This window comes from Equus caballus, chromosome 11 (assembly GCF_041296265.1).
Source record: "Equus caballus isolate H_3958 breed thoroughbred chromosome 11, TB-T2T, whole genome shotgun sequence".
NCBI lineage: Eukaryota > Metazoa > Chordata > Mammalia > Perissodactyla > Equidae > Equus > Equus caballus.
The window spans coordinates 3,215,014-3,239,618 of NC_091694.1; the positions used below are offsets into that span (position 1 = coordinate 3,215,014).

The 24,605-nt window shown below is 55.8% G+C and overlaps 1 protein-coding gene across 1 annotated transcript in view; it reads left to right on the forward strand.

Annotated features, from left to right (window-relative positions):
* RBFOX3 (RNA binding fox-1 homolog 3) overlaps positions 1–24,605 on the forward strand; it is a 510,773-nt gene that overhangs the window by 22,902 nt on the left and 463,266 nt on the right. Inside the window, exon 3 of the mRNA XM_070225857.1 lies at positions 636–755. The gene's annotated coding sequence lies outside the window, so the exon portion shown is untranslated. The remainder of the gene's footprint in view (positions 1–635; positions 756–24,605) is intronic.

Here is a 24,605-nt window from a genome sequence, read left to right on the forward strand (position 1 = left end):
TTCAATGGGCACACACTTATAATTTGTGCACTTTTGGGCATATCTGTTATTTTCTTAGAAAGAAAAAGCATTAACGGAAAGCTCCAGGTGGGAATGATCGGGTCAGGGTCCCTAGGGAGTGGGGAGGGCAGGCGGTGGGACGTTTTATAGCGTCTGATGTGGATCGGGATTGCCCGCCTGACCTGCTTGCACGTCCGACGCCCTGTCTTTGCTCTCCCTCGCTCACCCCCACTCCTCTCCTTGGCCACCTTCTGTGCCTTGAACACGTCAGGCACTTTCTGGCACCAACCATTTTCACTTGTCCGTGTACCCCAGGACCAGAATGTTCTCTCCTGCCTGGATCCCTCAAGTCACTGACCTTGACCCATCCATCTAAAATGGGCCCCTCGTCTCAGTCACTCTCTCTCCCATCATTCTGTTACCTCCTTTCTCGTTGCGTGGTAGAGACACTGTCCTGTCTTCACCAAATCCATTTCATTTTCTTCTTCCTGCATTTAGAAGGAGACCGAGTTGTCCAATCTCCCTTGGTTAGGTCGGAGCCAGTGGGTTGTGGACAGAGGTGACACAGGCCACCTCCAGACCTTGCCTCAGAGCCTCTGATGGGACTGTTGGCATTCTCTACTCCTCTTCTACAGTGACGGAGGTGACCACTAGTGTAAGATGGAGGAGCCCGAGGATGTGGGGAGCCTGGATCCCGGAGCCACCGCTAGGAGGACAGCTGCCGGGAAGAGCTGCTGGGCCACGTGTGCTGAGGGGTAAGTGACGATGAGACCTGTCAGTTCAGCTGCTCTGTTTCTGCAGCAGAACCTGGGCCGTCCTGACTCAGGCAGCACTCACTGCCGTCTGAGGTTCCCTGCTGAGTTCCTTGTCTCCAGGTCTCCTTTTGGTCGATTTATCTGGAACATGAGCTTCTGTTTATGACCGTACTCCCAGGCCCACGAGCACAGTGCCTGGCTCGCGGCAGGAGCTCGGCAGCATTCTGTTGAGGTGATCGATTATGCAGCATCGAGAGGACTCTGAAGACAGAGGTGACGTTCCCAGGGCAGGAGGGGGTATGAAGGAGAGAGCCTGAATCCTGGTTTGAGTCCCAGCTCTGCACGAGCGACAGGTTCACCTTTCTGAGCTGCAGTTTCTCCATCCGTGAACAGTGCCTACTGCGTGGGCTTGCAGGAAGGACGAGATGCGATCACGAGATGCTTACAGACACCTCGCACGTTGCCCAGCAGAGTCGGCATGTACTGCTTTTTATCTCCCCAGGAGTTTATGAGCAGGTGGGGGCACATGAATGTGGATGCAGAAGGGTGGGAAACAGCCGCCGGGAATCAAAGTTTCCAGTCACGAATAATCGGCCGGTGGGCCAGCCTAGTAGCATAGTTGTTAAGTTCCCACGCTCCACTTCAGTGGCCCAGGCTTTACAGGTTCGGATCCTGGGCATGGACCTACACATCACTCCTCAAGCCATGCTGTGGCAGTGTCCCACATATAAAGTGGAGGAAGACTGGCACGGAGCTTAGCTCAGCAATAATCTTACTCAAGCAAAAAGAGGAAGATTGGCAACGGATGTTAGCTCAGGGCAAATCTTCTTCACCAAAAAAAGAAAAAAAATCAGCAGCACTGCATTCAGAGGCTGGAGGGCTGCACTTTCCAGTGGGGGTGGGGGCATGAGGGTGGGCTCAGCACTGGTGGGATCAGGGAGAGGTGCCAGGGTGCTCTGCACCCTTCCCAGGGGGACGGGCAGCACCTCCTGGGTGCAGAGTAACATGACATTCCCTGTTCAGGGACGCAAGCCGGTCTTGGGCCCACACCAGGGCAGCCTCGTACCCTCGGGTCCTCTGTCAGCCTCCCCTCTTACCTCCTGCTGCTTCTTCTTACCCGCTACCTGGTCCAGCCTCACCTGCCTGCAGATCCACCCGGCTGGGTCTCCCCTCTCCCGGGACGTCTGCATTCTCAGAGACGACTCCTAGAGGTGGGAGAGCCTTCCACACTGACGCTAAGTGCAAGACGAGAGGGCCAGCCTGGGGGCTCTGCCTCGTCTGTCTGCTCCCAGCCCCCTTAGCGGTGAAGCCGGAGGAAACCGGCGCTCGTCTTCCACCAGCAACTTCTCTACATGGAGCCAGGATGGGCCTGGGGGGGACCAGGAGGTGGGACTGCACCTCTCCTGGTAAAAACAGGTTCCAAGAGTGGCCGTGGAGAGCTTCCAGTCCAGGGGACCCCGACCTGGCGTCTGGCGAGGCCAAGGGAGTTAAATGCATGGAAGAAATGTCCTAGGGTTCTAGCACTGAAATACAATTACCAGAGGATTTGAAAAATGAGATACTGTTATATATGCTTCCTTTTTGTTGGGGAGAAATTCACATGACATAAAATGAGACGTTTTAAAGCGCACAATCCAGTGGCATTTAGACACTCACCATGCTGTGCAGCCACCACCTCGATCTACTTCCAGAACATTTTCATCATCTCAAAAGGACACTCGGTGACCATCAAACAGTTGCTCCTCATTCCACCCCCCGCCCCCCCGGCAACCACCGATCTGTGTTCTGTCTCCATGGAGCTGAGTTATCTATTCTGAATATTTCACAGAGTGGAATCATAAATATGTGGTCTTTTGTGTCTGGCTTCTTTCACTTAACGTAACGTTTTTGAGGTTCGTCCATGTTGTAGCGTGTGTCAGAACTTCATTCCTTTTTATGACTGAATAATATTCCAGGGTATGGATAGACCACAATTTATTTATCTTTTTGTTGGTTGTTGGACATGTGGGTTTTTTTCTGTCTTTTGGCTATTGCACGTGTTTTTTTTTTAATTTTTTTTTTTGGTGAGGAAGATTGGCCCTGAGCTAACACTTGTTGCCAATCGTCCTCTTCTTGCTTGAGGAATATTGTTGCTGAGCTAACATGTGTGCCGATCTTCCTCTATTTTATATGTAGGACAGTGCCACAGCGTGACTTTATGAGCAGTGTGTAAGCCTGTGCTTGGGATCTGAACCTGTGAACCCCATGACACCGAAGCAGAGTGCACGAACTTAACCACTATGCCACTGGCGCTGTATGTGCTTCTTTTTTAATGCATTAAATAGCATGATAGTGGCAGGTCCACGAACCACCTTAACTTGGAAATAATAATCGAGGTGAGCCATATTTCAAGGTGTCTCCCACAACAGGCACTGATACGAAAATGCCTGGGGTTTTGTGTGTGGCAAAGTGGCAGATACTACTGACTCTGCTGTGGCCAAGGGCCTTCATTCATAACTGCAGAAGCGTCTCGAAGTTCACAGACCCCCTGATTTCGCCCCACGTTCAGAACCCCTATCTTGGCCAACGCACCCATTCCCACAAGAAGGAAAACTGAGTCCTGAGGAGTCAGCTGCTCTGCCCAGCACAGCCGGGCCGGGGCCAGGGCCAGGGCTGCAGGGGTCTGGGTCCCCAGTGGCCCTGCTTCTCCAGCTCAGAGAGATCCAAGTGTTTTCAGGCCCTGTGACTTGAGCGTCCCCCGTCCGTCTCCAGCATCCCGTCGCCTGCTCTGGGCCAGGTGGCAGCCGAGTCGCTGGCGGCAGACGTCAGGCTCAGAGGAAGGAGCTGGTTCTCAGAGCTGCCCGTGAATGGCAGACTCCGCCATCCCGAGGCCCCGCTGAGGGTCTGCACATGCGGCCCCCTGCCGGGACGGTGCAGCGGCAGCCAAGGCCTCAGCGTGGAGGGCTCAGTGCCTCCGACGGCCACGTGGGGCTGCGACTTAGAGGAGGTGCGACCCCCAGGTTTCCAGCCCGCCCGCCCTCGCAGTGCCGTCCCACAGGCTTCCTGCTCCCGCTGCTCCGGGCCCTTCCCTGGCCCTTCCCTGGCCCCCCAGGCCCTCCTTACCCATCCGCTACTTTTGGGGGAAAATGGAAGGTGTGAAGGTGGCGATGGATGGCCGAGTGCTGTTTTTTCCTTGCTTTGCCTCAGTGCTTTTTAAAAAGCTGTAGCTGTGGGCCTGAGTGACAGGAAGCTAGTCCTGTTATCCCTCTGCAGAAAGGGACGAAGCCTGACAACGCCCCGTAGCAGAGACGGACCTCAGAAACGACGCTCAGAGGAAGCAGCCAGACACGGAGGACAGGTACCGTCTGATCAAGCTTGTACAAAACGTCCAGAACCGGCAAATCCGTGGAGACAGAGAGCAGCGTGGCGGCTGCCAGGGGCTGGGAGGCTAGGGGAAAAGGGACCGACTCTTAAATGGTAGGGGGCTCCTTCTGGGGTGATGAAAACGTTCTGGAACTAGACAGAAGTGGTGGCTGCACAGCACTGTGAACGTGCTAAAGGCCACTGAATCGTAGACTTCAAAATAGTTCATTTTATGCTGTGTGAATTTCACCTAAATAAAAAAATTAGTCCACCGTTTCCCTTGGGCCACTGGGAGGCGTGACTTGAACACAGTGAATTACGACCGCTAACCACTCCCGCCCAGTCCCTGGCCGGTGGGCTGCTGTACGATGACGGCGGCAGGCTGCGTCCGTCCGCCCCTTCCTGACGTCCCTGCTCCGCTCTGGGCCCCACGCCCTGCAGGTTCGCGGACAGTTCTGTCCACTTCTAGTTTTTATCCTGAGGCCAAGAGCTAGGCTGGGACCAGTGCAAGGACGCCCAGCCCCACTCTCCTGACCCTTGGGTCTGGAGGCGCTGGTGTGGACTTTCAGCTCGGGCCCTCTGCCCTCCCGCCTCCTCTTGTCTCGGGACCAGGAAGATGCGCCTGTTGAGCGAATGCTGTTGCCATGTGCACACACCATTTCAAAAGGATGTCAGTCTCTGAGTGGCCGGCGGAGACCAATGGGGGATGGAGTTACAGGAGGGGGAGGGGAGGCCTCAGAGCAGCAGCGACAGGTGTCAGGGGCTCCAGGGGCACCGGCCTCATGCCGCCATCTTGGAGGGGTCACCAAGCGCTGGCCGGCAGTTTCAGGTGACACCTGTGTTTGTCTGAGCTCTCTGCCTGTGTCACCCTTGCCAACCTCCAGGGGTGTCTGGAACCTGGAGCAGCTGAAGGTTAAGGGGGGCAGACAGGCTATTGGGAAATGACCCAGGAGCGTAGTGGGGTGGAACACAGGTTGGGGGGGCAGGAGATGGAGAGAGGGGGAGGGAGACGGAGAGAGGGGGAGGAGGAGGCGCGTCTCTGTGCGTGTGTAAATTAGGAACTGGAGAACAGAGCGACTCCTGACTTCCTTCTAAGTCTCCCTCTGTCTTCTTTCTTTTATGAGCATCGTGAGTCCTTGCCTTTTATAGCAGTGAATTCTCAACTTAAAAAAAACCTTGAGTAAAGTCAGTCTTTTCCCCGTGCTGCCTGTGGCGGGGCCCCTGAAACCAAAGGGTCTCGTTTGTCATTTTTACAGAAGAACAAGATGTTCTCGCCCTTGTCTCACTCCGCTGAAGCGTGGGCTGCGTGGCCCTGAGGGGCTCCATCCAGAAGACACGTCTGTGTCCCCAGAGGGCCCGGGGCCCCACTGAGACGTGCCCTCGGCGTTGCCCCGATGGGAGCTGCAGTTGTCTTTAAACCCAGGGAGGCGGCCCTGCTCCTTGCGGGGCAGACCCTTGGGTGGCTCCTCACGGCCCCCGCGTGCTGCCCTCACGGTTCACGGCTGATTTCTGGAGTGACCCCACAGCGTTCCTCGCAGGGCGATGTGGGCGCTGGGTGTCCAGCTCTGCACTCTGTGGGCTTCTGGAATGCAGCCAGCGTTGCTGGGTGTGGCTGGAACACTGAGGACGGACGTGCCAAGAGTATGTGTGGGGGGCGGGGTACCTGGAGGCTTAAAGACCCTTATGGCCTCCCCTGAAAGCCAGGTGGGGGGAGGCTTCCTGTCGTTGTGCCTGCTTCCTCCTCCTCCTCCACCTCTCCCCCTCCTGCTTCCCCTCCAGCTCACAACACATCCCCCACCCCGTTTAGCACTGGCCGCCAACAAGGCACCGCGTCAGGAACGCGTCTCCAGGCGGATCTGCTCTTGCACTTGGCGCCACCGTGAGCACGAGTCTGTGTGTGGAGGGTCAGGCCGTCGCGGCTGACGTGTGTCCCTGGACGGGTGGAGCCCTACAGGCTGAAGGACTCGGGGCCACTCAGAATAAAGAGATGCATCAGCCGTGTCTTCACGAAGGCCAGGAGGCTGGGCCTCTGTCCGGGAGCCTGTCCTGCCGCCATGCCAGCGTCGTGACCCCTCTGCCCTCAGCGGGCTGCGCTTTCCTTGGGGGTCTCCTTTGTCAAGTGCCCGCACCCTCGGATGGAGGGTCGTCATCGGATTGAAAGGGTGTTCTGATTCTTGTTTTCCCCAATGTTCCCGCTAAAAAGGGCGGCCGCGGGAGAGGAGCATCCTCGAGGCCTTGGGGAGGTGGCGGGAGTGGAGTTCCCGCCCTGTCCCCCTGGCTCCCAGGACAACGTGTCACATCGCTCGTGCCTTCCTGTCTCAGCACGCGGTCTCCTGCGTTTTGTGTGAACTACTGGGCTGCATGGACCAAGAAGCAGAGGTGTTGCGAGGTGGGTCGGTGGCTCAGATCCCATGAATTTCCAGGCAGAGTCAACTCCTGAAGGGCAAAAGGAGCAGGACTGGGGCTCCCTCGGCCTCTGGTTCTTCATCTTGGTACCCGTGACACATGTGGGGGCCTCCCCCACGTCCATCAGCTTCAGGCCTCCTCCCGTAGGATCCCTGCCATGTCCCCCTTCCTGCTCTCTCTCCTCCACACCCCTCGCCCTCCCCTGCGGGGTCCCCGTTTCCAGGCATTTCTTATCTCCCACCTGGACACGGCCGAGGCCTTCCCTGCCTCCTGCCCCTGACATTCTAAGCCCCTATATCCCATTGCTGTCAGAGGTGTCTTCCAGAAGCAGAGCTCTTTTTGTGGCATGCCACTGCTCAAGAACTTTCAATGGCTCCCCATTACCTATAGAAGGAAGTCCACGCTCCTTAGTGTGGCATCAGAGCCCCTCCAATCTGTCCTTGACTTGGCTTTATGGACCTGCCCTGCCTCGTTTCCCATCACCCCTCCCCACCCCCACATCCTCCTGGCCTGAGTTAGACAAGATGGCCTGTGTGCAGTTCCCATCTGTGTCCACCCAGTGTGGGCTTCGTACTGGGAACCCCGTGGTTTTCCATCCCACACCCCGTGATTCTCCTCCCTTTTCTCTGAACATGGAGCCCTTATGATCTGGGTTACTCTGCGTGGAAATTCATTTATTCAGTAAACACATTTCCCACTGACATGACGCTTTGTTTCAGCGTTTCCTCACGAACAATTAAAGCTGTTTGAGGGGGAGCATTTCTAGGTGACATCCCTTGACATGCCCCTAATTATGTGCCATTTTCAACTCATCTTTGCATAGTGTCAAAAACACGTTATTGTATCATTATCAAAATTCCGTCGTACGGGAACTTCAGGTTTTCTTCTCCTCTTGTCCTTTTATTCTTTCATCCACCATGTGCTTATCAAGTTCCTGTTTTGCGCCAGGCCCTGGGGGTACGATGGGAGCAAGGAGACCCCGTGCTATCGTTGTAGCAGGCAAGGCAGCACTGGACGCCCGATGCACGATAGACACTCTGAGCATCACTGTGACGAGCACTAAGAAGGTGCAGGTGCTGGGAAGGCCGGTGAGGGGACCTGACACAGCCTTGGGGGGTGTCAGGGCCCCGCCTCTGCAGAGGGGACATTCCACTGACATCTGAAGGGAGGGTAGGCATTGGATGCAAAGCGGGGGCATCTGGAAAGCTTGTCAGGAGGAAGACGAGTGAAAGGCAGGAAGCACGCCCCAGGGGACACAGGCGGCTGTGGGGCTGGGAGGCCAGCAGGTGGAGAGGACTGGGATCAAGCCAGAGAATCAGGCCGAGGGGGCTGCAGGCTGAGGAAGGGGTTTGTGTTCTCTCCAGGGGCGACGGGAGCCGTTGAAGGCCTTTGAGCTGGGAGAGATGCAATTGGACTTGCCTTTTGCAAAGATCACCTTCTGCCCGCCATCTGGAGACACTTGGAGGAGGGCAGAGGGGACGGGGGGACCAGAACGGGGGTCGGCAAACTACGACCGTGGGCCCCATCTGGCCCACCCACTGTCTGTTTCTGTCCATAAAGCTTTATTGGCACACGGCCACGCCCATTATTTTACCTATCGCCAACGGCTGCCTTCTTGATGCCCCGGCAGAGTGGAGAGTTGCAGCAGAGGCTGCGTGGCCCCCAACGCCTAACCTACTTACTCTGACCTTTTATGGAAAAGCTTGCTGACCGCTGGCTTATAATGCTGCCTTAGTTTGGGTTGTCCCGGAAGCAGAGCTGAGACAAGGATGCGACCCCAGGAAGCAGGAGTGAAGGAACAGGAGGGTGAGGAGTGAGGAGAGGGCCTGTGAAGGTACGTGGACAGAGCCTCTGCCGAAGGCAGCAGAGCCCAGTTCTGTGGGGTCCTCTGAGATGGCAGAAGGTGGCGCCGGAGTGTCCATGAAGGTTGGGAGATGGGCAGGCGCTGTCCCCTGGTCCCATCTCCTATTGGCCAAGGGTTTCCTCCAGGGGCCTTAGCTCCCCTGCCCATCGGGCTGTGCTCACGTCGGGGACCCCCGAGAGGTCGGTGGCTTTGGAAAGGCCAAAGGCCGAGAAGTAGACACTGGAACGTGGCTGGCCAGCGTCACAACTGAAAGCAGAGCCGGGCCGAGGGGCCGAGTTCAGAGATTTAGGAAGTGGGGCCAACAGGAGTTGTGGCTGGGTGGGGTCAGGTAGGTGAGAGCAGAAGTGAAGAGTATCGACGGAGACCCAGCCTCGAGGGAAGACCTCTGGCTCAGGTCTGGAACGGCCTTGATCACCCTGACTGTTCCAGAACTTTCATTGAACTTCTCAGTGAGATGGACCTCTAGTCTCTGCAGCTGAACGATGCCCCACAAATCTCTCCCCCCAGGATTCACTAAGGAAACTTAAAAAGTTCTTCCCTTTCTCTCGAACATGCCGTGGGGAGTTGAGAACCCACGATGCCCAGGAGCGTCTCTGTGAGCAAAGCATTGATGCGATCCTCTCTCTCCTGAGTCGGAAGACAGCTGTCTGCCTAATTCCTAATTACGCCCTCCAAAGTCGCATTAAATCATTGCACCGGACACTGCATTGTGGGAAGTCAGCTGCTGTTTTCACTCGTGTAGCTGTTCTGCATTTCCATAGACAGAGCCTGTCTGAAGGGAAAATGGTACCCTGCCCGTCAGGATCGCCACCAGAAATCACAAACCCGGAGGGACGCCGGGAGCGGAAGGTGGATCAGTGTTCTCCCCACGGAATAAATCCTGCCCAGTGCGCGGGCTGGGACTGCCCCTCCTCACCCTCGGACGCAGCTCAGGGACTCCGCGGGTCATCCCAGGCTGGGGCAGCCGGCGGGAATCTGCTCGGTGAATTCCCAGGGCCCCTTCACTTCCGTTTTTCAAGCCGCTTTATTGAGATGTAGCTCTCGTACTGTATAATTCGCACGCAGAAAGTGTACGTTTAGTGGTTTTTAGTGTATTCACAGTCGCGCAACCATCACCACAGTCAATTTTCGCACCGTTTCGTCACCTCTAAGATTGATGATGATATTTATCATCCCCCTCCCCCAGCCCCTGGCAACCACTCATCCACCTTCTGACTCTACGGATATCCCTCTTCTGGACGTTTCTTGTCAGCAGGATCACACGGCGCGTGGTCTTCTGTGCAGAGCCTCCTGCACCGAGCATCACATTTTCGGGTTCATCCATGTAGCACGTGTCGGAGCTTCGTTCTTTTTTATGGCTGAGTAATATTCCACGCTATGGGCGTCCCGCGACTTCTAGTGACTCTAGACATTGCCTCTTGGACCATCAGTTGCTTAAAAGAGGAGTTGGCGAACATTTTCTGTGAAAGGCCAAATAGTGAATATTTTCAGCTTCGCTGGCCGTACGGTCTTTGTTGCAGCTACTGAGCTCTGCTGTGGTAGCTCAAAGTCAGCCGTAGATGACACACGAATGCATGCGTGTGGCTGTGTCCCGATAGGACTTTACTTACAGAAACAGGTGGCAGCCAGCTTTGACCCGGGGGCCAGAGTTTGTGGACCCCTGGCTTCAAGGGTCTCATAAGCCTGCCTGACTCTGTTGTCCATAGGGTGCACTGTTTCGTTCTGCACCCCGTGGTCCCACTCGCCCCTGCAGCCTGGGCGGTCTTCATGTCGGGAGCATAATTCTTGACCCTCAGGCACACCTCACAAGGAGCTCAGCTTCTCCATGTCACTTGGTGCCATTTTGGAGTAGGAAGCTTTCTCCCAGAAGGAACTGTCTCATCTACTTGTCACTCCGGGAGAGCGGGCGACGTGACTGGCTGGTCTGGGGGTAGGGGATGGGTTTCCGCCGGCTCTCGGGTCTTCAGTTTGGGGACCAGTTCTTGTTCTCCGGCCTCAGATGATCGCTGAACAACCGGTGATGGGCCCTGAGCCCTGGGACAGCTACTTCCCGTCTGGGGGCTTCACCTTCGAGTCCTTACAGCGCCCCTCGATGTGGGTTCCTGACCTTCGCTGGATGGACAGAGAAGCCGGGACTTGGGGCAAGTGCCTCATTCAAGGTCACGTGGTTGCACATGCGGGAGGGGGTCAAGTCCTGGTCTCCCGAAACAGGGCTCCATCCACCATCCAGACATCTTCCTGAATCTCCCACAATCTCCTGGAGTCCCGAGCAGATTAGAGTGAATTAGAGAGAGGGCCTCTGGAGCTGCTAGGGCCCGTGGTGGGCTGAGTAATGGCCCCCAAAGATACCCAGATCCCATTCCCTGGCACCTGTAAAGGGGACCTTATTTGGAGACAGGGTCCTTGCAGGTGGAATTAAGTGAAGATGGTCCTGGATTATCTGGGTGGGCTCTAAATGCCAGCACGTGTATCCTCGTAACAGGTGGGCAGACGGAGACTTGACACTTTGACACACACAGAGGAGAAGCCACGTGGAGGCGCAGCAGAGAGAGACGTGAAGACACTGGCCTCCAAGACTGAGTGATGTGGCCACAAACCAAGGAGGGCTGGCAGCTCCCAGAAGCTGGAAGAAGCGAGGAACAGATTCTCCCCTGAGCACAGCCCTGCTGACACCCTGATTTTGGACCAGTGATGCTAATTTTAGATTTCTGGCCTCCAGACCTGGGAGAGCATCAATTTCTTTTGTTTAAAACTCCCGTCTGTGGCAATTTGTTAGGGCGGCCCCAGGACACAAAAACAGGGCCTCACACCTGATCCCCACAGGCTCTTTGCACCCGAGACAGCTTTCTGCATGATTCTTTGCCTGAGCATGGTGATGCGGCTGGCCACTTGTGTTCCGTACACACTGAACGGTGGGAATAGCAACTAACACTTCTTATCTAAGCACTTCGCATAAATAAACCCAATCCCCACAAAGCCCCAGGAGACAAGCTCCTGTTGTTATCCCCATTTGACAGACGGGGAAACTGAGGCAAAGAGTGGCCGAGCGACTCGTCCACTGCAGACTCACCGGGGAGAGGCAGAGGAAGGCCACCCCGTTGCTGAGCAGTGTTTCACCGCTCCGTGCTGCCTCCTGAAGCCTCGCAGCTTAGAGAAGCAGAGAAGAGCATGGGCTTGGAAGGCGTTCGTCCGTCCATTCATTCGTTCGCAGATATATATCGAGAATTTCCCGGGCCCTGGAGGAGCAGCTGTCAACAAAACTCGTGCCCTCTGCTCATGGAACAGGTGTCCCAGTGAGACAACCACCAGAAGTATAGCGTGTTTGGTGGCTGTAAGAGCCCTGGGGAAGCACTGGGCAGGGCCAGGGTCTCAAGTCTGCTGCGGTGCAAGTGTGTGTGCATGTGCACGGGTGTTTGCCTGTGTGCCTTCGAGTGTGTGCGTATGTGTCAGATGCATGCTATTTCCCACAGCGGGTTGGGGAAGGCGGCCGAGCAGGTGAGATTCTGGCAGAGCCCTGTGGGGGCCAAGGAGCCAGCCTGTGTGCTGGAGGAGCCCGTGGCTGGGGCCTTGGAGGCAGGTGGAGCCGGAGCAGAGGAGGTTGGAGCAGGCAGAGGGGGCTGGCAGCGCAGAGCCGTGCAGGCAACTGTGCAAGGGCCCGGGGAGGACAGAGCCGAGGGAAAACATCAGATTGTCCCATCTTCCCTGTGTGGCTGTGGGCCAGACGCCTCACCTCTCTGAGCTTGGCTTTTCCCTTGAGGTTCCTCATACGCGCTGCCCTGCCCCCGCTCCAGGATCTTTGCAAAGTTGAAATCAGGGAGTGATTGTGCCTGGCACGTGGTCAGTGTATGTCTCCACAACTGAGAGCAAGGACACCACGCCCTGCCGACGGGTGTCCGATGACCGGAGGTCGCCGCGTGCGGGGGAGGCCCCCACCCCAGGGAGAGGAAGCCCCACTTCAAGGACCTTCACAGTCCCTTGATGATAACTAGTCTCTCCTTCCCTTGGATAGCTACTTATTCTTGGAATTTTCATTTTCTTCTTGGTTCTAGGAGGTTTTCTGTTTTACAATGTAACGTAATATGAGTCTACATTTCCTTAACTAGAGGCCTAGAACTCTCTTAGAACTAGGTGGGTTTTGGAACTCAGGCGTGTTTGAATTTTAGAAGACTATGTGATGCGTCTACTCTATACTGTGAGAGAGGCCGGCGGGGCTGCGGCAGCACCCCAACCTCCCAAATGAGCATTTCTGCAATGAAACGCCCGCCCACCTGCTGGAGGAGGTCTCCGGCAGATGCAGCCACTGGGTGGCCCAGGAGCCGGACCTGGCAGTCGGAGACACTCACCCCTCCCTTGTGCTCGGAATGTCCGTTCCACCCACTGTCCCACAGTGGGGGCCTTTCCAAGGACGCAACCTTGAGAGAGTAAGGTGTTGATGCGACTGTCTGGACAGAACGAGTGACGAACCCCGTTCGGGCCCCTACAGGAACTTCAAACGTTCCAGCGGGCATGCGGATCCACTCATTTTGTGGTGCCCAAGACAAGCCCAGTAGGTGAGTCCTCTCGCTTATCAAGCCCGCCACCTGCCCATCTGGGGTGGCCTGCCTCTTTCTCGGGTCTCTCCCTGACCTCCACATACGGGGGCCAATTTCAGATTTCACCCCGGAAGGTCCCAAGAGTGTGGAACCAACATGCTCCCAATCAGTGGGGTGAGTAACGGCATCAGGTCAGTTCAGGTCAGGTTTTGGTGCCAAACTTAGGAAATGTAACTTCAGGTTTTCCGAGCTTTTCGGATTTCAGGATTTCGGATGTAGACTTTGGACATGTGGTCATAGTTCACGTTTATTGAGAACTTTCTGAGCCAGTCGCTGCGATGTTTATGAGTTGCTTCAAGTCCTGCCAATCACTCTAGGAGGTGGGCACATGGTTATTGCCCTGGGCACCTGAGTGGGGCGGCAAGGAGCTGGGATGTGCGCCTGGAGTCTGACGGCTCAGCGCCTCCCCTGTCCTGGGCCGCAGGGGCCCCTCCTCTCCCTTCTGCCCGCTGCAGCCGTAGGTCAGACCCTCTCCCTCCTCATTCGGGTCCAGGTGCAGGCTCTGCCTGTCACCCCCACGGCCAGGGCAGGGCACTGAGCAGCCCTCGGCAGAGGCGATGGAACTGAGCTTCCACCAACATTTAGTCCTGCGCCGAGCGGCTCAGGAGACGGTCCCCTCCCTCCCGGCAGCCTCGTTCACACCGTGCTCAGAACCGTCGTGGAACTCTCGTTTCGGAATTCCATTTGGATTCCAGGGTTCATTCATTTTTATGGCCCTTCCATGAGTCAGCTCCTATTCCTTGCGGGGTAGGTCTGTTCTGTGGAAACAGCCAAGAGGCCTTTGAATAATGTTGCTTCAGAGAGGGAGGCAGAGGGGCTGACAGGGTGATGAGACCCATGTTCCTCTTGTGGCTTTTAAATGGGTTCCGAGGCCGCCTCTAGAAGGGGTGTCCCCTGATGTTTTAAATAGGCAGCATTAAAAAAAATGAAAGTGGCCCCCCCGCAAGGCGTCAGGGCTGCTTCGAAGGACAAAATCCCACTCCGTGTGTAAGGTGTTAGTTTTATTGGAAAATGGGGGCATTTGGTGATTGTCAGAGCTCCTGTAACAGGATGGCCCGGCCCCTCACACTGTGGGGCTTGTGTCTGGGTCAGCTGGCCGTATCCGGGTTTACTGCAGCTCCAGCCTGAGTTGTAGACTTTTGGGGTTAGATCAGTAAAGTTTTCAATATGTTTGAAAAAGAACCAAGCATATGGGCGGAACCTCTTAGACGTGCCACAATGTGACCTTTGTGACAACTCTCTCGGGTGTGTAGGTGACGCCTCTCTCGAGTGTATAGGTGACGTCCTCCAATGTGTCTATGTGGCGGCTCTCTTGTGCGTTTAGGTACGTCTGGAACTAACTTTCCCAGTGTCTTTGTTTTCTCTCCCGCCCCTCTGCCCCCAATGCCAGGTCAGTTGTTCTCGAAGCCTCTTCATCCTGTGCACAAAGACTTTGGGTGGTGGTCTGAGGGGTTGGGGTGCTCTGGCTACATGAAGCAGAAGAGCTCCTGCAGAGTCAGAGCCCTGGGCTCCGTCTGGGCCCTGCTGGCTGTAACTCGCGTGCCCCGGGGTAAGTGCAGCCTGTCTGGGGCTCAGTTTACAGGTCTGGACGATCAGTGCTTTGGGCTGGGAACAGAAAGGTCTTTGCAAGCTCTCAGATGCCGCAGTTCCATCTTTCTCTCATGCCCCTGCCTAACCTCTTGGCAAAACCATTCGCCTGCTCTGGATTACCTACTGTGTGAAGGGGAGAAAGAAAAGAGCAGTATTTCTTTCACAATCACACCTTCAGACGTTTTGCTCATTTATACACATCTCGTGACTTGTATGGATCGGTGAGACTTTCCTGTACAGGTACCCCAATGTTTATTCTTGAGAAACTAAATTAAAGAAATCCAGTTATAGAACATGCACACAGTCTTAGGAGTCAATAGGGCTCCAGGGTTATAAGAAGCCCCGAGGCCTATTTCCCTCCCCACCTCTGCTTACTCTGCTTTCTACTTTCAGCTGTTTCTTTGGAATTTGCCTCTTGTCTGAGTTCAGGCTGCCGTAACCCATGATCCCAGACTACGTGGCTTAAACAACAAACATTTATTTCTTGCAGTTTTGGGGGCTGGAAAGTCCAAGTTCAAGGCATTGGCAGATCCAGTGTCTGGGGACGACTTGCTTCCTGGCTTGTAGATGGCTGTCTTTTCGCTGTGTCCTCACAGGGTGGAAGGGGAGAGAGCTCTGAGGTTTCTTCGTGTAAGAGCACTAATCCCATTCATGAGACTCCACTCTCATGATCTCGTGACTCAAGATCCTACAACCATCACATTAGGGGTTAGGATTTCAACATACGAATTCTGAGGGCACACGGACATTCAGTCCATAATACCTCTGTGTTTCTAAACGTTACCTATACACTAAAATTCCTTGCCCCATCAATTTTAGACTTCACCTTTGAGCTTTCTTTTATGGTGGACCAGGTTTTTAGCTCGCTCGTACCCTTTTTCCCCGTCCTTCCAGCCTCTCCAAATAATAGCTCAATTTGTAGTTAAATCTACATACAGCTTTTCTTTATTAAGACTATCATAACTATAACATTTTTCTTGCTTTTGGACAACTGTTTGTTTATCCCAGAGTTCATAATTGCTTAGGTTTTTGCACATGTTTTAACATGCCTTTCCGTGCGAGCTTCCGCATGGTCACACCTGTCAGTTTCTCAGCCTTCTTTTCTCCCTGGAGAAGGTGCTCTGGAGCCCCCAAACGTGTGCCCCGCATAAGGCTGCCCTTCCGGCTGCCGCGGGGCTCCCGTCCGGGACTTTCCTCTGCCTCCCCCTGTGATGGAGCTCATGCTTCTGTATCTCGAAGCTTCATCTTTCTGCTCACCACCCGGTCTCAGTGGAGCACGTTCTCTGTAACATCCTGAGACGCCTTATTCTGCTCTCGTGTTCCGTTCAGGATCTGCTTGAATATGGAATCTTGGTTTGGGAATTATTTTTACATAGAATTTTGTGGGCATTTTCCCACTCAGTTCTGGTTTCCACGCTGCCGTTGAGAAGTCTGACGCCATTCAGAGTTTTGATCCTATTTTATGACCTGATTTTCTTCTCTCTGGATGCTTTCTTCCTTGGTGTTCTGAAATGTCACAAAAGTAGGCCTTTGTTCTTTTACTGTGAGGATAGTTGGTGTGGCCTTCAATCTGAGGACTCACGGCCTTCAGCTCTGGGAAAGATTTTGGTATTATTTCTTTGATAATTTCATTCTCGTGATTTTCTCTGTGCTGTCTTTCTGAAACTCCTATTTGTCAAATATTGGGCCTCCTGGTCTCATCATCTAACTCTTTAATTAGAAAAAATCTCTTCTTGCACATTTCTTTGAATTTTTGTACTGCTTTCTGGGAAACTTTATTTTCCAACGCTTTTATCTTAAATTTTTATTGTTCTATTTTTAACTTTCAGGCATTCGTTTTCTCTAATTGTTTCACGGATGCAATATCTTTTCTCATCTCTGAAGATACTGATGATGTGGTCTCTGAAGTTCTCTTCTCTTTGCAAAGCTTGTACTTGGACTAGTTATCTGGTACCATGTAACAAATTACCCCCAAGCGCAGCAGCTTAAAACAGCAAATGTTTTTTGCCTCGAGTTTCTGTGGGCCAGGAATCTGGTAGGGCCTGTCTGGGTGGGGACCTCTCACGAATTTGCAGTCAGTGTGTCAGCCAGGGCTGGAGTCATTTAAGCCGTGCCTGGGGATGCAGGGTCTGCCTCCAGGCTCAGTCACGTCGATGGCTGCAGGACTGGGTCCCTCACCATATGGGCCTCTCTGTATGGCTACTTGACGTGGCACTTGGCTTTCCCCAAAGTGAGCAATGGGAAGGAGAGAACCAGGATGGAAGCTGCAGTGTTTTTTGGAACCTAATCTCAAAAGTAACTATCATCTCTTCTGTCATATTCTGTTGGTCTCGCAGACCAACCGTGGTGCAATGGGGGAGGGGTCGGCACACGCGCATGAGTCGCGGGAGGCCACCAACTCAGAGAAGGCTGGCTACCACCGCACTTTTCTGAATTTTCCCCTGTTTGCTGTTTTGGTCTCTGTTGTCCATGTTGGAGGTCTTTCTCAAATGTCGGGTGCTCTCTGTCCTTTCATATTTAAGCGTGAAACACACAAGCTGTCTGGAGGCTGTGTGGACCTGCCTACGGGTGGGTCGGGGTGGTTTGAGCAGGAGGATTTTAAGGGCCAGGACTGGAAGTGGCTCGTGTCACTTCTGCCCACAACCCATTGGCCACATGGCTCCAGCCTACTGCGAGGGAGGCCGGGAAACCATGGGGGCGCACGCAAGCTCGGGGAGCAGCCCAGACCCTGTGGAAGCCACATCGGCGCCTCTGGGGGAGCCCTCGAGCCCCAGAATCAGGAGAAGCAGCCAGCGCCCTCCCAGCTCCAGCCTGGCGGGTGGACGGGTCCCATGGTGAGGGCGTGGAGGGGTGCCCGCAGTTTGTGGGGCTCGCTGGGCATTTGAAATGCACAGTCTCTGTAAGAAACTCTGAGGTGTGGCTACGCCTGTCCCCATTTTGCTGCTCAGAAGTTTGGAGAGGTCGGTAACCAGAAAGCAGAATGCAAAGCCAGGCCGCCCCCTTGCACACCTCCCCCGCTGGATTCTTGTGTGAACTGTCTCGGGTGGACAAGGGACGTTTGTGAGTCTTGACTGCCGGCCTGGGCTACCACCAGCAAGGCCTCCATCTCTGCACATGATCCTCACTCCAGCCTGTCCAGTGGGCACGGTTCCTGGGTCCCTCTCGGCCATGAGAAGAGCTCACCTCAGACGTCCCTGACGACACCCAGGGGTCCATCCAGTTAGCATCACCCTGCCCTGCGACGGCCTGTGTGCTGACTCTAGAGTCGGTTTCTCCTGCGGGACGAGCTCTGCCATCGGCCGCCGCACCCCTCGTGGTTGGCGCAGACCTGCTGCATAGACACGTGAACGCAGGGGCGGGTGACGCGTGAGTGATGCTTGTGTGAGTGTGACGACTGAGTGGCTTGCCCGGTCACCAGTCCCTCAGCAGTGGCGCCAGGATGCCTGGGGAGCAGGGTGGGGCCCCCTCCGACAGGTGGGTCTGCCCCTTGGGGCGGTGTGGTTGGCTCACTGCTCTGCACGGGTCGGGAGGAGGGTCCTAGCTCAGATGCTGTGTGAGGAGTCCCCTAGGGGTGGGGCGCCTGGCGGCCCGGGCAGCCTGTGAAGACAGGAACTCGAGGGTGGAGGCGCCCTGTCCCCACTGAGAATGCAGACGGCTGTACCCGACTCAGCCCCCAGCCCCAGGTGGGCTGGAGGACCCCATGAGTGTGGGTCATCTGGGGGCAGCCTGGGGTGTAGACCCTTCAGCTGTGGGAAACCTAGGCGTGGCCCTGGGGGGCTTGTGGGGAGACCTCTGGGCGGGCTCTGTCTTTGGGGCTGGAGGGAAGTAATGGAAGAGGTTGTGGGATATTGTAATATTGTGTTAATAATGTGCATTCTGACTGTGGCTCAGGGAGAACCTGTTTCATACTGAACACTATTTTGGGGTGGGTGGGTTCTTTTCTTCTTCTTTTTTTTTTTGGTGAGGAAGATTTGCCCTGAGTTAACATCTGTGACAGTCTTCCTCTATTTTGCGTGTAGGACACCACCACAGTACGACTTGATGAGGTCCATGCCCGAGATCCAATCCTGAGAACCCCGGGCTGCCAAAGCGGAACATGCTGGACTTAACCATTACGCCACGGGCTGGCCCACTGGGCGGGTTCTGAGTTATGATAATTTGAGTGGCATGTACTCCCCCTTCCTTCCGCGGCTCCGAGTGGGCTGCCCGTTGCCCTCGCCATTGCCCTCTCCTTTGGGTCAGCCCCTGGCTCCTCCCTCCTGAGTGCACCAGAAGAGGTGGGCCCACCGCTGAGTACGGGCTTCCGGGCCGTTCTGCAGGTTCGGGGAGGGGTCTGCACGGCTCCGACAGTGGAGCAGTGCGCGGGGCGTGCAGATCTCCCTCAGTGCTCCTTTTCCGATTGTCACGTGTGCGGGGGTGGGGGCCAGGTGGTCCAGCATGGGGCGGAACAGAGGAAGCCACCACGCAGCCTGTCTTTCCTTCAACAGCTTTATTGAGATACAATCCACACACCACACGGTTCACACGTCTCAAGTGTGCGATGCAGTGGCTTTTAGTACATTCACGGAGTTGTGCAGCTACCACCACAGGAGGGCCTGGACCATTCCATCACCACCAGGAGAAACCCGTGCCCTGTCGCTGTCACTCCCCATCCTCCCCTCCCCCAGCCCCTGGCCACCGCTGATCTACTTTCTGCCTCTGGCTTTGCCTGTTCCAGACATTTCCCGTAAATGGAAGTGGCCCCTATCTCGCCTCAATTTCCTGAAAAACAGTTGGGGGTTGTCTCTGCTCCTCTCTTGGCCCCGCTAGTCCTCCCCTGGGAGGCCTCCACTCAGGACCATCTGGGGAGGAGGGGCCGGCAGGAGTTGGGGGGCAGGGTGGCCCAGGCGAATGGTGAGCAGCGCGGATGGTTGAGGAGCAGACTGAGGTCGGGGTGGGTGAGCTCTTGGAGCCTCCCTGGCCTGGCCGGTGCCGGTCTGGGGGCCCACTTCAGCTGGAGGAGGCAGGGCCGGTGCTGGTGGTGCTTTGCGGTCTGTGCCCCTTTGCTGCCCTTGCGGGCCGTCTGCACGACCCGGGGCTCCTGAGGCTGCGGGAGGTGGCTGGCTGCTGACTCTGGGCCGAGACTTGCTGGCATCTGCGAGCGACAGCGTAGGGAGAGGCGGCTGTGTTTAGAAATAATCACTCCGTCTTGCACAGACGCATTGAGGTGTCCTCCCCTGCAGTTGCAGGAAGTAGCTCGAGGCGTTGCCGATGGAGCAGCCGTGACTTTGCTGCCGGCTTGTCCTGCTCCCTTGCAGACGTGGGGCTGCGGTAAGGTGGGAGAGGGCCGGGATTTGGAGGGTGTGGGAGGGAGGAGCCTGTCCACTCCCAGGGATACGTGTTCTTCCTGAGAGCCATGGCCACGGGCGCGCCAGACTTCCCGCAGGTGGGCGCCCTCGGAGGGATGCTGACCACAGCCGTTCACCTAACAGTTGTTGATTAAATGTGTCTGGTTGGCGGGCATGGTTCTACGGGCTGGGCCTGCAGCTCAGATGTGAACAAAGTCCTTGTTCTCACTCTAGTGGAGAGAGATGAGCAACACACACACATACACACACACACACACACACACACACACACACACACACACAGAGCAGGTGGAAATAAAACCCTGGGGGAAAATAAAGCCAGGAGGTGCCTCCACTTCACGTTAGGCAGTCCTCTCTGCTAAGGCAACACCTTTGCAAAAACCTGAATGAGGCCTGAGTGACCTGTGCAGGTATCTGGGGAAGATGGATCAGCAAGTGCAAAGGCCCTGGGGCAGGAGCTTGTTGGCAGGATGGAGGGACAGCGAGGGGCCTGGTAGGACAGAGCAGAGCCAGAAGTGAGAGAAGATGTTAGAATGGGGAGTAAATGGCCAGATCAGGTTAACCTTTTAGGACATAGAACTAATTTTTCATTCTCAGTTTTTCTTTTTGTTAAACTGAGGTATAGTTGACAAATAGTAAAATGCACTGATCTTAAGTATACAGTTCAATGAACTCTGACAGATATATACGTATAACCATGCCCTCAATCAAGATGCAGCACATTTCCAAATCCCCAGAGAGCTCCCTCCTGCCCCCGTATAGCTCCCCCACCTCCCCCCTCCTCCCCCCACAGCCTCGGCTCTGACTTCTAGCACCAGACGTTACACGGGCCTGTTCTAGACCTTTGTACGTGTGGACGCGTGCCGTACGCAGTCTGAGTCTGCCTTCTCTCACCCAGGTGGCGCGTTTGAGGTCCGCCCCTGCCGCTGGAGTCAGAGCTGCGCCCTCTCTCTTACTGAGTGCTGGTCCACGTATGACGGACGGGTGACGGAGTGTTTATCCAGCTTCCTGCTGAGGGACACCTGGTTGTCCCCAGTTTTTGGCGAATGTGAGGGAAGCTGCTAGGAACGTCCCGGTAACACACGTCCTGTCTTTTTCTCTGGGGAGGTGGGGGCTGCCAGAGGGTTCTGAGCAGAGGAGGGACGTGGTCCGCCTTGGGCTAGCCTCTGACTGCCGGGCTGAGACAGGACTCAGGGCCGGGGTGCAGGCTGGGCCGGGCCGCAGTCCTGTGATGGAGCCTGCAGCACAGTCCACAGGTGGGCCTCGGGGCTTCTCGCTCAGCTCAGAGATAGGCTGCCCGAGAGGGGTCCAGGAAAAGCCGTTTCCTCTCATCTGTAGAACGGGAGGAGCCCTCATTTATTCCCAGCACGTGGTGCATCCCCTCTCCTTCCACGTCACAGCCCCGGTCCCTGCAGGGCCCTCGTTTGTCTCAGGTTGCCTCCAGAGCGGGCAGCGGAGCAGAGGGCCCCGTGCGCAGGTGTTATGCTCATCCCTGCAAGGTGATGCCTGTCTGCTCTGGTCTGAGGGTTTGTCTCCCCCCAGATTCATATGCTAATTCCTAACCCCCAAGGTGATGTGTATGAGGCGGGACCTTTGGGGGGTGATTAGGTCAAGAGGGTGGAGCCTCGTGAATGGGATTAGTGCTCTTATTAAAGGGACCCCGGAGAGCTCCCTTGCCCCTTCTGCCCTGTGAGGAGGCACAGCAAGAAGATGCCGTCTATGCACCAGGAAGCAGGTCCTCACCAGACACCGAATCTGCCGGGGCCTGGATCTCAGCCTCCAGCCTCCAGAACTGTCAGCAATAAATGTCCGTCGTTTATAGGTCACCCTGTCTACGGTGTGCAAGCAGACTGAGACAGCACCGTTACGGAGTAACTGCAGGCTTCACATAAGAGATGAAGCGAGAAGGCGTCCAGGCTTCCCTTCGGACCCCTACCTCCCGAGACAGAACTGAGGCCCCGTGTGCTTGGAGGGAAAGGATGCTCCGGGCTGGCTGGGCTCCCTGGTGGACCCAGAGCACAGGCTGTGGTCTCCGCTTGGAGATGGTTGTGCTGCCGGAAGAAGCAGCTGGTCTTTTGTTGGAGAAGAAACATGGGGATGATGAGCACAGGTGGCCAACGTCGTCATGGAGGGACTCGGTCTCTCTCCGCAGCATCCAGAGCAGAGGAAGGAGCTCGGGGTAGAAGGCCGGTCCTGGTCCTGAAGCCACCCTGTTCCTGAGGGTCCTTCATCGCTGCTCGTGTCCTTGCAGGAGGACATGGTGCTTGGGCCCTACAACGCCCGGAGGAGCTGCCGGGATGCCGAGCGCCTTGCAAGGGAACCGGAGCCAGAGTGATGGGCGTCCTGGGGGCTCCTGGTGTGGAAAGGGCCTCTGTCGGCCGCCTGCTGGCAGCTGCTTTGTCTCCCTCCACTGGTTCTCTGCTCTGACTCCATTTCTAAGGCTTTTCTTAAATCAGCCCCTGGCAGGTGAGATGGCTTGGAGTTTTATGAGATTTTACACTCCCCAGAGGTGAATAATAGGGACTTTTCATCACTGAGTTTCCTGACAACACCTTCCATTGAACCATCAATTTCCGAACAACACCTGGGATATGCAAACTCTGTTTTCAAGCACGTCCTGGGGCTGGGATACGTGACAAGAGGTGGAGGGCGAGTTTCCTGAGAAAAAAATCAGCCGTGCGTTTTGGGTACATAAAAGACAGGTTGAGGTTTCTTTTCATGGGAAGGAGGTGGGGGGACTGAGGGGGGAGATATTGAAACCCACCAGCCGTGAAAGAGTGGAGAGAGGAGAGAGCAGGAGATGAAGAGGAGAAAGTGAAGTGAGAGGGAGAACGAGCGAGAGAGCGAGCGGGAGACGGAGACGACCGGCTAATCAAAGAGGCAGGTACAGGAGGTGAAATGCTTTCACAGGAGGCGCAGGAGGGTCTGTCTCAATGGAGGATGGCAAGTGGTTGTGGATGCTGTGTGAGTCTCCGACAACATGCGTCACACTGCTGCACACAAACCGTTCACGTCTGTGCTCACTGGACGTCGGTTCCGGGCCCAAGTTGGGGCCTCTTGCCACCCCCTCTACCTGGCCCCATCTGCCTACCAGGTGGGGACCCCTCCCCCGTTAGGCGAGGCTTTGTCACGAGCGGCCAGTTCCAGCAGGGGCGGCCACCCCTCCTCCCCTCACCCCTGCCCAGGTGGCTGCTGAGTCCAGGCAGCAAGCGCTTAATTGAGAGACATACGAACTGGAGGATGTCAGGAGGGTGGGAAAGCAAGATGCCCAGGGCCTGGGCCCCAGGAAGTAAAGGAAGCAGAGAGAAGAGCGGGATGAGAGAACCAAGTCTGGGCGCCCTTCCTGCCCCTGGGGTCCTCCTCGCTCTCGGGAGGCCCCTCCAGCTTCCGTGGCTGGGCCGGGCTGTTGGTGGACCCAGCAGCAGAAGGAGGGCAGTAAGTCGTAGCCGAGGGATGGGGCAGCCAGAACGGGTGAGGCTGCAGTGAGCAGAGACCTGGCCGTAGCCAGGAAGGAGTCCAGGGTCTGCAGGGGATGAGTTGCGAAGCTCAGCCCTGGGCTGCGTGTGGGAGGAGCTGGCGTCCAGGTCCTGGTGATGCTGAGCTGGGCGGGGCCCCCCTTGCACCTGGATTTGATATGAGTTACAGAGGATGCCTGGTTCCCTTATCTACCAACGTGTGCCGTTCATGCTGTGGGCACGCATGTGGCTTGCGTCAGCTCTATTTCTGGCCATTTCAGTTCTAGTTTTCTCCTACACACATTGGTGCAAACTGGGGAACAGAAAGACGTTTTCTGCTCTCTAACTCACGTTCCCTACAAAATGGTGTTTCCTGGGAGTAGCTTCTTGTGGGCGCGTTCTCCAGCAGAGACGGGCTGGCTTATAAAGTGAGACTCCAGGGACACTGGCTGTGTGGCAAAGAACTTAACCTTGTCTAGGGAGAGGTCTGGCCTTTGCCTTCAGCCCTGGAAGGTAATCTCCAAACCCTTGGAAGGTCCTGGTCTCTGTTTGCCTGGGGGCTCTGGGTCACACTGACAAAGTGATTTAAGGTGGGGCTCAGGGTCACGTGGTATCAACTCAACCTCTAGAGGAGCTGGAGACCGAGGTCAGCCTCCTGGGCACCAAACGGGCCTCCTTGGTGAACCCCAATAAAGGCTCTGGACACCAAGACTCGGGGACCTTCCTGCCTGGCAATGCTCCGTGGGTGTCGTCACACATGGATGCCAGGGATGCGATGCTGTCCTGACTCCATGGAGGGAGCAAAACAGAATCCCTGCATGTTGTATTTTCCTGGGCTCTTCGGTTGACTTTACTCCACGTCTTTTCACTGTAATAAACCATAACTGTGAACATAGCAGATTTCCTGAGCTCTGTGAGTCCTGCTAGCAAATTGCCAAACCTGGGGGTGGTTTTGGGGACTCTCGAACCTGCACCTGGTGTCAGAAGCGAGGGTGGCCTGTGCATGGTTTCCTGACTTCACACGGGCACCGTAGGGTGTTCCCTCGGTCTCTGCACCCCCTCACTACTCCTGGCCAACAGTAGCTCTCCAGCTCATCTCCCTGTTTCCTCTCACCCAGTTTGTTCTCTCGCTGCAGCCAGCGTGAGCTTTTAAAACCGCTAGTCCTTCCGGTCTTTCCCTGATGAAACCCTCCGCTGGGCTGCATTTGCATGGAGTCTCAAGGCTTGTTCTTGAGCCGAAACCCTGGCATGAT